Source organism: Symphalangus syndactylus, chromosome 13 (genome assembly GCF_028878055.3).
Source record: "Symphalangus syndactylus isolate Jambi chromosome 13, NHGRI_mSymSyn1-v2.1_pri, whole genome shotgun sequence".
Taxonomy (NCBI): domain Eukaryota; kingdom Metazoa; phylum Chordata; class Mammalia; order Primates; family Hylobatidae; genus Symphalangus; species Symphalangus syndactylus.
Window position 1 is genome coordinate 111,304,001 of NC_072435.2, and position 12,060 is coordinate 111,316,060.

Below are 12,060 nucleotides of genomic sequence, written 5' to 3' on the forward strand. Positions count from 1 at the left end.
AAAAACTAGCCTTTTACAATGAGTGAGATGGGGATCATTGGGGGGTTTGGAGCAAAAAGTGACATGATTTTATATTTTAACAAAATAAATCTGGCCTCTGTGTTGAAAATAGAACTTTAGGGCAACACAGGTAAGGGCAGAAAGGCTAGTTAAAAGGCTGCTGGAATAATCCAGGGGGGAAATGGCGTGAGTTTCCCAGGTAATAGCAGTGGAAGAAGTTAGTGGTATATTCTGAAGACACATCACCTATAGATGCATAGATATAGATGGATGGATGGATGGATGGACAGATGGATGGGTGATGGATGGATGGATGAATGGGTGCTGGATGGAGAATGGATGAATAGGATAGGATAGCATATTGTAATGTATAACACATAAGTGAACATATCAAAATTTGAGGGAGGGCCAATGAGATTCTGCAGTTAGCCTAGAAAAGGTAGAAATAGCACATTCCTTTCCTCAGGAAATTTACCATTCTAGAGTGACTCCCCCAGCAATCCTGGAGGTAGATATTATCACGCCCAATTTATAGAGGAGGAAACTGAGATTCAAAGAAGTTGCCACCCCCGCAATGTCAAACAGCTAGTAAGTGGCAACACCAATATTCCAAAATTCTATCTCATTCCAAATCTTCGGGGCAAATACTGTAACCTGAGAATTGGGAAACGTGTCTGTTCACCCCAAAGAAACATACAGGGCAAAAGAAAGAAACATTTACAGAGGAGAAGAACTAAAAAAGAATCAAAAGTAGGCAGTTTGTTTATAAGTACAGGAGCTGGAAGTGGGGGCAAGAAGTTCATAAAAAGAGTCAGCTGAGAGAGACGAATAAAGATCTTTCCGTCTAAGATGACCTGATATGAGTAGAGACTGCATCCGTAGGCGTCATGCTCTTTCTCCAAGGCTGCAGTTATTTATCTGCTTGAGCTCTTGTTTTTTCCCTTGCTTTAAAGTGAAATGCGCAAACACTCCCACTTCAAAGGGAAAAATCCTCATAAATGTCATTTTACTGCCGGCCTAGAAGAATAGCATCAACAGATCCTGAAAGCAGGGTGGGTGCAGGGACCCCAGGCATGTCTGTGACTAAGAAGGAAAATGGTCACTGGTTGCTGCTACAGCAGAGAAGCCAGCCTTGAATGAACTCAGCTGAGTACATGCCTATAGCAGCTAAGATCATGGCTAAGACCATGACACCGCCTTAGTTCAAATCCAAAATATGTCTCTTTTTAGTCAGACAAGTCCCTCAACAACTCTGGGCCTTGGTTTCTTCATCTGTAAAACGGAGTACTTTCAAAGTCATTTTTAGGGTTTTAAAAAGTTCAATGTGATATACCTAGCACAGTGCCTGGCAAGTAAGTCTTTAGCAGATGTTAGCTGTTGCCTTTGGGTATCTCCTGCATGGACAGATCTAGGTCTGATTGTTATGGTGCTTCTTGTGGCAGAAAGTGAGTGGTGTCTTCTCATATATGTGAGTATTCCAGATGTGAATTATCAGGTAAGATGCAGGTCCCCAGGTAAGAAATAGGAACTTGGAGAGCAGGCTGTAGAAACTGGGCCAACACTACTGACTAGAGACCCACGACTTATTCCTCCTCCCTTCTCCCTGGCTATCATCTGCTGTAGAGGCTAGAAAGCTGAACATGGTCAGCCTCCCTTGCAGCTATGGGACTAGTCCTGTTCGGGAAACAGAAATGAAAGCCCACAAGGGAGAATGTTGGAAACATTATAATTTGGTAAAAAGAGACAGCCTTAACCTGGACCTTCCCATTTTCCCTTTGCTTCTTTCCCCTCTGGCAATGCAGGAAGTAACCATCTTGTGACCATGAGGGAGAGCCCAAGAGAATCCCAGGAGCTCTCAAAAGAGTACTATTGGCTTACTGAGCCAATGCCAACAATCTACTGCATACTCACAAGGACTTCTGATATGTGGGTGATTTAAGCCTCTGTCATTAGGTTTTCTATGATTTGCAGTCATTTGCATTTTTAGCTAACACAAACACAAGAGGGAAAAGTCCTTCCTTTCCTTAGGCCCAGTTCCCCTGAATCTCAACTTCAAGCAGCCTAGATGTCATCAGGAATACCTCCAGCTTGTTGGAAAGTGTTGGCTTCTGCTTCATCAATAGCCAGGAAATAGGCAGAAGGACACCCTAAAGACGCTTCAAGCCAAAGAGGAATGTAACTTAGCTAGTGGGACAAATCATCTATTTCTTCTCAATGTCCTCTCAGTTTATTTCTCTTGTGCCATCCCAGAGCTTTTAGGGAGATGCTATTTGACATCCTGTCCTGGTCTCAGATTTGCTACAGGGAATCAGAAGGAGGGCTGCAGGTCTGCCTAGGTTAGATCATTGAATGGAGAATGAAGACTGGCCAAGGGAAATTGGTATATTGGGGGAAAGAAAATCAGAGCTTCAAGATTTCCTCCCTTCTTTCACACCGTGGAGTCAAGACTGATTTTCTTTAGGGCCCAGGAAGTTCCTAACAGCTACAGCAGAGTTTTCCAAACGATTTCCTTCCTCAAGGTCTCAGCTTAAAGAGGAAGTTCACAGATAATTGACACCTCAACCCTATTTACATTGTTTGTTCAATCTAGTTAATTTTCCCCAAAAACTAAAGCACATGCCTATATCAGATGAGTTTCTTAATGCTTATCCTACAGATAAAATACATTCTGCCATTACAGTCCTTAATCATTTATTCATGCATGTGTGGGCTGATTGATTGATGAACTGATTGATTCTATTAACATTTGGTGAGCACCTACTGTAGGCCAAATTCTGCATGGAATGGAATTTTAAGTATGACAAGTGGTACATGCCGGCCTTTGTAAGGAAACAACATCCTGGGTTTCATCCACTTCCTATGATAAACCTTCTTCAAAACTCATCTAGGGAAACTTCCTCCCAATCTATCCATTCCGTAATTTATCACCTGGTTGATATTTTTATTGGTTTTGCTCCAAGAGAGTCTGGTTGCAGTTGTTCAAACAGTTTTGCTTAGTCAGCCTGCAAATGAATTTTTAAAAATATCTTGGCAAGTGTACAACTTGCATTGGAGAATTCTGCATGACTTTATTATGCTTTTACAGAGAGTAGGAGTATATAGAATGGAATATATCACAAAACCTTTGTAGTAGTTTTGGAAGATGAGGGACAAATTGCTTTGCTTAGGACACATAACCACACTACCACCTGCTGGTAATGTTGTACCTGAAACCCTTGAATAAAGGTGGCCCTGAGCCTAAATTTTTGGTGAAATTTATGAATTGGAGAGAGATTTTTCATGTATGAAATTAAAAGGGCCAAGCATCCATGTAAAACCATATCTCAGAAATCTGATGAAAATTCAGATCAATACTCCCTGATTATCATCTTTAACTGTCATATTTATGGTGAATCATAACTGTTCTCAGAAGCAAAGTGCTTTTCATGTGCCTTACTTGAGATAGCATTACTATTGCTTCCATTCCACAGCTGAGACAACTGAGGCTCAAAGAGGTCATGGAACTGCCCAGGGTGTATAGTTAGCAAAATAGGGAAGCCAGGACTCAAACCCACATCTTCTGATGCTGGAACACACACTATGCATTTAGGAAGGGTATCATTATACTTCTGGGTGCTGTTTAAATTGAAAAATCAACACATGAATCAATGACATAACAGAGCACATTGGCATCAAGGCAAGTAAACAGAATAAAGAAAACAATAGGTAGTGTGTCTGTATCTGTGTTGACTGATTATACATAGGACAAATGGCCTTGTCTTAGGTTAGGCCAGATGCCCTAGAAGCAGAGCCTGGGACAAGGATTAGGTGCCAGTGATTTATTGAGTGCCCTTAAGAGAAACCTATATTGGTATGGAAGAAACAAGATAGAAAAGTGGGAGAAGTCAGGCAACAATGTGGTTTCAGGTGAAATCTAGCCTCATCCTGATCCGACCGGGAGCCCTGGGGTGTTAATGGCACTGCACACCTTGAGATGAGGAGACTTGACTTTTGTACCCCAGCATAAGCCAGTCACTGACTATGGGCTGCCATGGAAGGGAATGTAAAACTCTCAGTTTCCTGCAGGCAAAGTGGCTCCAGTCGCTCCACAGCAATTCTCTGAAGAAGGGTTGGAGGTATGAGCAGTTAGCAGCACCCTACACAACAGCTGGGAGATGCAAAGACTCAGTTGCCAAAGAGGATCCCAGCAGATCAGGTAAGGCACCAACAGCATCCCTACAGATCCCCAAATCTGCAAAAGGGAGACATAACGAGATGACTGTCAGTGTAGCCTAATTTCTCCAGGAAAGAGCCTATCCACACCACCAGGAAGAAAGGCCTCTGCCCTGTTTCTAAGCACTGTTCAATTCACACAATCTTTCCTAATAGGGTCAGAGAGAATATGATATTTCAGTTGGGAATGGAATTGAAGAAAATTATTCAGGTGGGTTCATAAGTAAGGGTGGGACAGGAATACAAATTGGAAATAATCACGTCCAATTCTAGAAAAATGACTAGGTAAATTATAACACAGCCACATGGCAGAATATCATACCTTCATTAACAATGAAGGTCATACTAGGAATTGGTGATTGTCACCTCTCAATCTGGCTTGTTTCCATCTGAACTCCTGGCTTCTATCTATGTCTCCTACAGCCTATGTATTAGTCAGGGTTCTCCAGAAGGACACAACTAATAGGATCTATGTATATATGAGACAGAGTTTATGAGAGAGAATTAACCCAACTATCACAAGGCAAAGTCCCATGATAGACTCTCTGTGAAGTGGGGAAGAAATAAGCCAGTAGTAGCTCAGTCTGAGTCCAAAAGCCTCAAAAATAGAAAAGCTAACAGTGCACACTTCAGGCTGTGGCCGAAGGCCCAAGAGCCCCCTGGCAAATCACTGGTATCACTCCAAGAGTCCAAAGGCTGAAGAACCTGGAGTCTGATGTCCAAGGGCAGGAAGAGCGGAAGGAAGCATCCAGCTTGGGAGAAAGATGAAAGCCAGAACACTTAGCAAGCAAGGTCATCCCACCTTCTTTCGCCTGCTTTGTTCCAGCCGCACTGACAGCAGATTGGATGGTGCTTACCCACACTGACGATGGGTCTTCCTCGCCAACTCCACTGACTCAAATGTCAATTTCCTCTGGCAGTACTCTCACAGACACACCCAGAAACAATGCTTTTACCAGCTATCTAGGCATCCTTCAATCCAATCAAGTTGACACCTAATATTAATCATCACAGCCTATAATAAACACAACAGCTAGAGATGGGTTTTAAAATCGCAGATCAATTCACATGACGCTTATGCTTTCAAAACTTTCCGACAGCTTCTCATCGTACTCTTAATGAAAGTCACAGCCCTCACCCTAGCTCACAAGGTCTTACAAGACCTCAAAAATCTGCTCCCTGCTATCTTTCTGACACCAGCTCCCACCACTCTTCCCATTCCCGGCCACTCCCTTCTAGCCACTGTGGCCTCCATGAGGTGCCTCAAATGCACCCGCACACACTCACCCTGGGGCCTTTGCACGGTGGTTCCCTCTGCCTGGATGTTCTTTTTGCTGACTCCCTCACCTCCTTCAGTTCTAGGCCCAGGTGCCATTTTCTCATTAAGGCCTTCTCCAACTACCCTGTTTACAATGTAAACACATACACACACACACACACACACACACAGAGGCACTCTTTCCTCCTTTCCTGCTTTATTTTTCTTCATCACATCTAGTATTACCATCTCACACCTATATATTTTATGCATTTGTTTTGTGTACTATTTCTCTGAACTAGAAAGTAAGATCTGAGAGGGCAGGTATTTGGGTTCATGCCATTCACTTCTGTGTCCCCAGCATCTAGGACAATTACACAGTAGGTGCTCCAAAAGTATATGCTGATTGAGTGAATGAAGAAATAAATGACTAATGGAGACACTGCACTTGCTTAATAGAAAAATACACTTGTTATGAAAGCAGAATGGACAAATATATACACTCAGAATGAGTTTACTTACACAAAATAAATATACGTCTTGCAGAAGACAGAGACTGGAAGGAAATTCAGCATCATGTGGACAGTGGTTAAATTTAGTGGCAGCAGTATTAATAATTATTATATTCTTCTCAGTACTTTTCTGCAGGGACCAATTTTCTACTGTGGCCACATGTAAAATATTTTAGCTGAGGGGAAATGCTTGGTTTGGTCTTGTTTTTAAAAAAATGAAAGTTGAAACATGAAAGAGTTTTGATGGATTAATCAGTTTAATGATCATTTCCACAGCACAGAAGACAGGCAACATATTAAATGCCTGCTGCATATGTCATCCTGTGGCGAGACATGAAGGAAGATACAGTCTTACATTATCCTGTGCTTAGGCCCAATGTCTGGCTTGTCCCACGTGCTCGTTAAGAGTTTAAGAATGGAAAGAAGAGTGGAAAGGAAAGAGAAAGGACGAGATGGAGGAAGAAGGAAAGGAGGGAGAAAGAAGGAGAAAGGGAAGAAGTGAGAAAGGGAGGCGAGAAAGGGAGGCAAGAAAGGGGAGAAAGGGGAGGGGAAGGAAGGCAAGGGAAAGAACGGAAGGGAAGGGGAGGGGAGGAGGGGAGGGGAGGAGGGGGAGCGGAGGGGAGGGGGGAGGGAGGGGTGGGGGAGGGAGGGAAGGAAAGAATATGAGAGAAGGAGAGAGGAGGGAGGAAACCTATACACATCAAAATCTCATCCTCTATCATGATGGAGTCTGAAGGCTTCTGCCCCAGTTCCTGGCTGGGGTGGGGCCACCTAGAGAGGTCAGTTCTTAGGCTGAGGCAATCATCTGTTGGGCAAACACTATGTGTCAGACCCCAGATAACTTGGGGTCCAAACACGCACAAGTGCCTTCAACTCTCTGAGGCTTTGAGCTCCACTGCACAATGGGATGTTCACATCAGCACCCCTTTTAATGTCTCTTAGTCCACATAATGAACTGATGAGATAGGCATTATTCACCCCAATTCAAACATGCAACACTGAGGCGACAAGAGAGGATACAGGCCCTGTCCAAAGTCATACACACAACTATTAAATAGCAGAGACAGATTTGACCCTATTCTCCAAAGCCTTTTATTTTCCCTAACTATGCATGCTTCCTTGGAAAGGGCATTTGAGTGTGAAAGCAGATCTTGGAAAGAGGGGAGTCTCTAAGGCTAAGAAACAAGCGTGCTGGACCTTGGGCCATTTAGGCGCTGGTTCTCTGTGCTCGGATGGTGAGCAGACGTTTTTGCATCTCCACACCCCCCCGGGAGTGAAATCTTCTGTGTTCAAGAGACTGTAGTTCACCCAAGGTCAGGGTAATTGTGCATGATTAATGGTTGTCTCTTCGTGAAAGACCCACACAAAAGCTCCAAACCAACTTAGTCGTAATTTCATACTTCTCCCAGTCCATTTAGAAGAACGGGGTTTTATTTCCTGCGTGCACAGCCACGAAATCAGAATCTTCAGCTCAGGAAAAGAGCTTTTAAACCTCTGATTCACAGACCGTGTTTTGCCACGGCCAGGGCCAGACAGCAAGGAATGTGTCTGGCCCCTTTAGGTAAGAAGGAAAAGAGAGGTTATAATAGAAAGAGGGGGGAATTGTCAATTGCTCACCGTGCACCAAGCATCATCCCATGTTTGTTAGAAGAGTTAACTCCCTCAATCCTCAAATCGAATCTGTGATTATCTCCATTTTACAGATAAGGAAACTGAGGCACAGAGAGGATAAGTAGTTTAGGTCACATGGCTACAGTTAGGGAGCCAGGATTTGATCCTTGATCATCTGGCTCCAGAACCAGGTGTTAAGGAAGCCCCATCCAGCTTCCTGTTTTAGATAGACTCCAAATCTTCACTGTGGTCAGAAGTCAAATCAACTTGATTGACAACTGGGTGTCAAATGGTTTCTTTACAAGCAAAGATGCTATGCCCATCAAAACTAGAGTTGTCACCCTTCCGATGGCTCATGTCATATCGCCCACTTGTCCCCACCCCAAGATCCATCCAAACTGCTCCTTTGGTGTCAGCCATGCCCAGTGACCTTCTATTTCCCCATGGGCGTGGTGCTTTTGCATCTCTCCACACCTTTGCACCTGCTGTGCCCCCTGCCTGGAATGCCGTTCTTGTCCAGACTTTGCCTGCTTGGCCAAATCCGGCTCACCTTTCGTGACTCAGGTTGAGCATCTCCCCCGACAAATAGGGACGAGTGGATGAAGCAAAACATTAAATCCAAGTTCACTAACTGGCATCCCATGGTCCAGATATGTCCTTCAACAGAATGCGGTTTGGCCACATGGTGCTTTTAGCAATTTGAATTCATTGCTATAATTTTTAAAGTAGGAGATATCACCTTAAAAAAATCTGGAGTTCTAGAGGTTCTTGAAAAGCCAGACAATCTGGTGACTGGACCTAAAACCTTGCATAGCCACAACTGCCTGGAGCTGGGCAGTGGCTGCCCCTTTGGTGGATGGGACACAGGCTCTCCAGACCACCAGAGCCCCCTCCACCCCCATCGCCGCCCACCTTATTCATGTATCACTCTGTGTTAGGGTTCTCTAGAGGGATAGAACTAATAGGACAGATGTATATATAAAGAGGAGTTTATTAAGGAGTATTAACTCACACGATCACAAGGTAAGGTCCCACAATAGGCCATCTGCAAGCTGAGGATCAAGGAAGCCAGTCCGAGTCCCAAAGCTGAAGAACTTGGGAGTCTGATGTTCGAGGGCAGGAAGCATCCAGCATGGGAGAAAGATGCAGGCCAGAAGACTAAACTAGTCTAGTCTTTCCACATTCTTCTGCCTGCTTTTTATTCTGGCTGCACTGGCAGCTGATGAGATTGTGCCCACCCAGATTGAGGGTGGGTCTGCCTTTCCCAGTCCGCTAATTCAAATGTTAATCTCCTTCAGCAACACCCTCACAGACACACCCAGGAAAAATACTTTGCATCCTTCAGTCCAATCAAGTTGACACTCAGTATTAACCATCACACACCCCCATCTTGCCCGCGTAGGTCTTGGAGTTTTTAAGACTTACTCTACAGGACAGTCTGCAAAATAGAAGTTTGGAAGCAGAGAAAGGGAGTCTCTGCTCCGAATTGCCCCTTTCCATTGTGGTGCCTGCCTGGCCTTGCCCTCTGCAGGACATATTATATAACAAATCAGACCACTGGCTCCAGAAATGTGTGATAGGAAAAACCATATCCCATTCATTTATCTATTTCACAAATATTTTTTGGAGGACTCACGATGTGCAAGGAATTCTGTCGAATTGGCATGCATTTCAGGGAAGCTGCCAGAAGACAGTCACCTCTAACCCTCTAACTTTTTATCTTTTCTCCTGAAACCTTTAAAATGCAACTTCGCCATGCTGTATCCAAGTTCCTAAGGCTTAGAACTTTCATCTCTTGCAAGTGGACCGTTAAAGACTCCCTCCCTGCCTCCTCTTGGCGACTCCTTTAGTGGTTGATGTGGCTCTTTGAGTGTGTCTTTCAGATGCTCTGGGTCTCAGCTAATCTACAGCTCACTTTCATGTGTGCTTAGTTACAGACAATGAGGGGAAGCAGCCCAGGACTGTGCCTCCTAGTCAGGCTCATTACAGCATCCTCGGCCTGTGTAGAAGATGAGGATACCTTGCCCCAAACCCAGCCTGGCAATTTTTATTGGAGCTTAGGCTTTAACTGGGGATTTTAAAGAGGTGGAGGTTTTATGGGAGACAGCTGGAATGCCAATCCCTATAGGTAGCCGCAGCCAGAGCCTCCAAAAAGGAAACAGTGGGTTTCCAGGCAGACCAGTTCAGCCTCCTCATGCCCAGGGGAGGAAGGAAGGAGGTGACTGCCAGCTGCCCTCTGATCTTTGAACCTGGGCCTGTCAGCTTCACAAGGGAACAGTAGAGAATTCAGTCAACCCAAGGATCCCTGTTCTCTCCACCTGGGATACCTCACCCGGCCCCGACCCCCACTGTCCTGAGTGCAATAGCCCCACACCCTTGCCTGTCTGTTCTCACCGATGGGTAAGGCTGTTCATGAACAAGGACACCACACAGCAGGAATGTGGCGGGTCTTCCAGTAGAATCACACTGTATTTTCCTGATTCTTCTCTGGCTAGTGATTCCAGAAACGCAGACCACAGGTGGTTACCATGGCAACTGGGCTCAGATTTTTTTTTTTTTTTTTTTTTTTTTTTTTTTTTTTTTTTTTTTAAACTGTGTTCTATATCCAAGAGAATGAGGGCACATTTGGGGAAGGGGTGGGGCTGGTGGAGGAAGCTCTATCAGATTTACCTTCCTGCTTCTGGCCTTTTATCTCAGGCTGAGACCACAGCCACTGTAAGAGGACCAGGGAGTAATTCCTGGAGGGATTCGGCAGAGCGCAATCAGAGGGCCTTTGGGGGGTTTCCGAGGCCTCCCCTCTCCATTTCCTTCCTAATTGTGACATCATGAACGCCCTAACAAGTTAGGCTTGTGGAAGACTCCAGTTCCTGCCTGCCCTCTCCCTTACCCCACCGCCTCTCCCAGCTACAGATACTGACCCAGACCTGCAGAAAGACAGAAGGACATCCAGTCTGGAGACCTAGGCTGTGTGACCCTAGGAAATACACTTTGCTTCTCTGGGCCTCGGTTTTCCCATCTGTAAAGTGGAGTAGGTTTTCTCTCAGCTGCCATTTCTCAACTATTGGTAGAGGCTGTCTGAAGCACCCTGTCGAGAAGTCAGTTAGCAAATACCCGGGTTCTACTTTGCCATTTTTATAAAACACATCCGCAGCTTCACCTGCAGTCTGCGGTTTTGGCTTTTTTTGAGGTAGGAAACAAAAGTTGCTGCAAAGCAGTCTAAAGGAAGAATCCTTCCAAATTATCAAGATTATTTTCCTCCTAATCTCTTAAGTTTTCTCATTCACACCTAATTCAACTGCAAGTGTTTTTAGCAACTCAAATCCAATTGGGTGTTCTAAAGCATGCAGTTTCATTTTTATGAATGCAATTCTTCTTTTACACACTCATTTTTATTGGCTGATATGGAATTTTATTAAATTGCATAATTACCATAACAAGAAGGGGTAGATTCAGCTTGTGTGGGATCTGAAGCTTATACAATTTGGAAGCTCTTTCAGAGGAAAAGAAAAGAAAATTATAAACATAAATTTATCTATGAGACATAGATGCTTATTTAGAATGAGAAAATGTCACAATATGAATCACAAGTTTCTGCTTTTTTAAAAATGAAAATACTACAAATATCACAAAATCCAGAGAAGGTGATCATAATATTTGTATTAATTAACTACCTCTCACATCACTAAAATATTTTTTATCCTACAACTTCTGGCTAGAAACTCTTAATCATTTCTTCTTTACACAATAATTTGGGAATAATACATTCTAGAGGAAGAGTAGAATAATTCAGTATTTTCTTAAGCATAGTTGATTAAATTGTTTTTATATTTGAAATACATAAAATACACAACTTCATGTACAGAAATAATCACCATTTGGTATACTGCTTCAGGGTGTGCCCAGGACCCACAGAAATGGGTAAATTCTATTTTACATGATTCCCATTCAATAAAAAAAGGAATATAGGGTATGTATACTTGGTAAAGCTGTACTTACAAGCAAATTTCTGCTAGAAAGGAACTTCTATTTTGACAAGTTGTCATTCTAATGGAATCCTCTTACAGTTTTGTGGGTTCGATGACTGAGCATTCTGATTCTCTACAGTTCAGAGTTTCTCTTCCACAACCCACATACCTCTGGTGCCAGGCAATACAGAACATATTCATATTGTGACATGTTCTCTGACTCTGCACCTGAATATCACAACATCAGTAAGTAGGCATAGTAAGAGGAGGAACAGTTCTAGAACCCATTCCTACATTGGGATGGCTAGAAACAACTGCACATAGAAATGACTTTAACTCACACAAATATATCTCATTAAAGCCAGTCTAAATATATTCCTAAATCAGCTTTATTTTAACAGTCATTCTAGTGGCCCCTGACATTTGGGAGGAGTGAAAAGAGACTTGTTTTAACCAATACAATTTAAATATTTTATTTTGAAAAATGTTGAAAAACATCATG

At 43.4% G+C, this 12,060-nt stretch overlaps 1 long non-coding RNA gene across 3 annotated transcripts in view; it reads right to left on the minus strand.

Annotated features, from left to right (window-relative positions):
- LOC129459619 (uncharacterized) overlaps positions 1 to 11,731 on the minus strand; it is a 59,917-nt gene extending 48,186 nt beyond the window's left edge. For 2 of the 3 annotated variants that reach the window (XR_010114963.1, XR_010114964.1), the window contains exons 1-2: positions 11,590 to 11,731; positions 10,512 to 10,609 (exon numbers count right to left, since the gene is read on the minus strand). This is a non-coding gene — a long non-coding RNA (uncharacterized lncRNA). Of the gene's footprint in view, positions 1 to 3,817; positions 4,232 to 10,511; positions 10,610 to 11,589 lie in introns of those variants that run through there. The other variant, XR_008650015.2, reaches the window with a different exon arrangement.
- Positions 11,732 to 12,060: the final 329 nt, after the last annotated feature.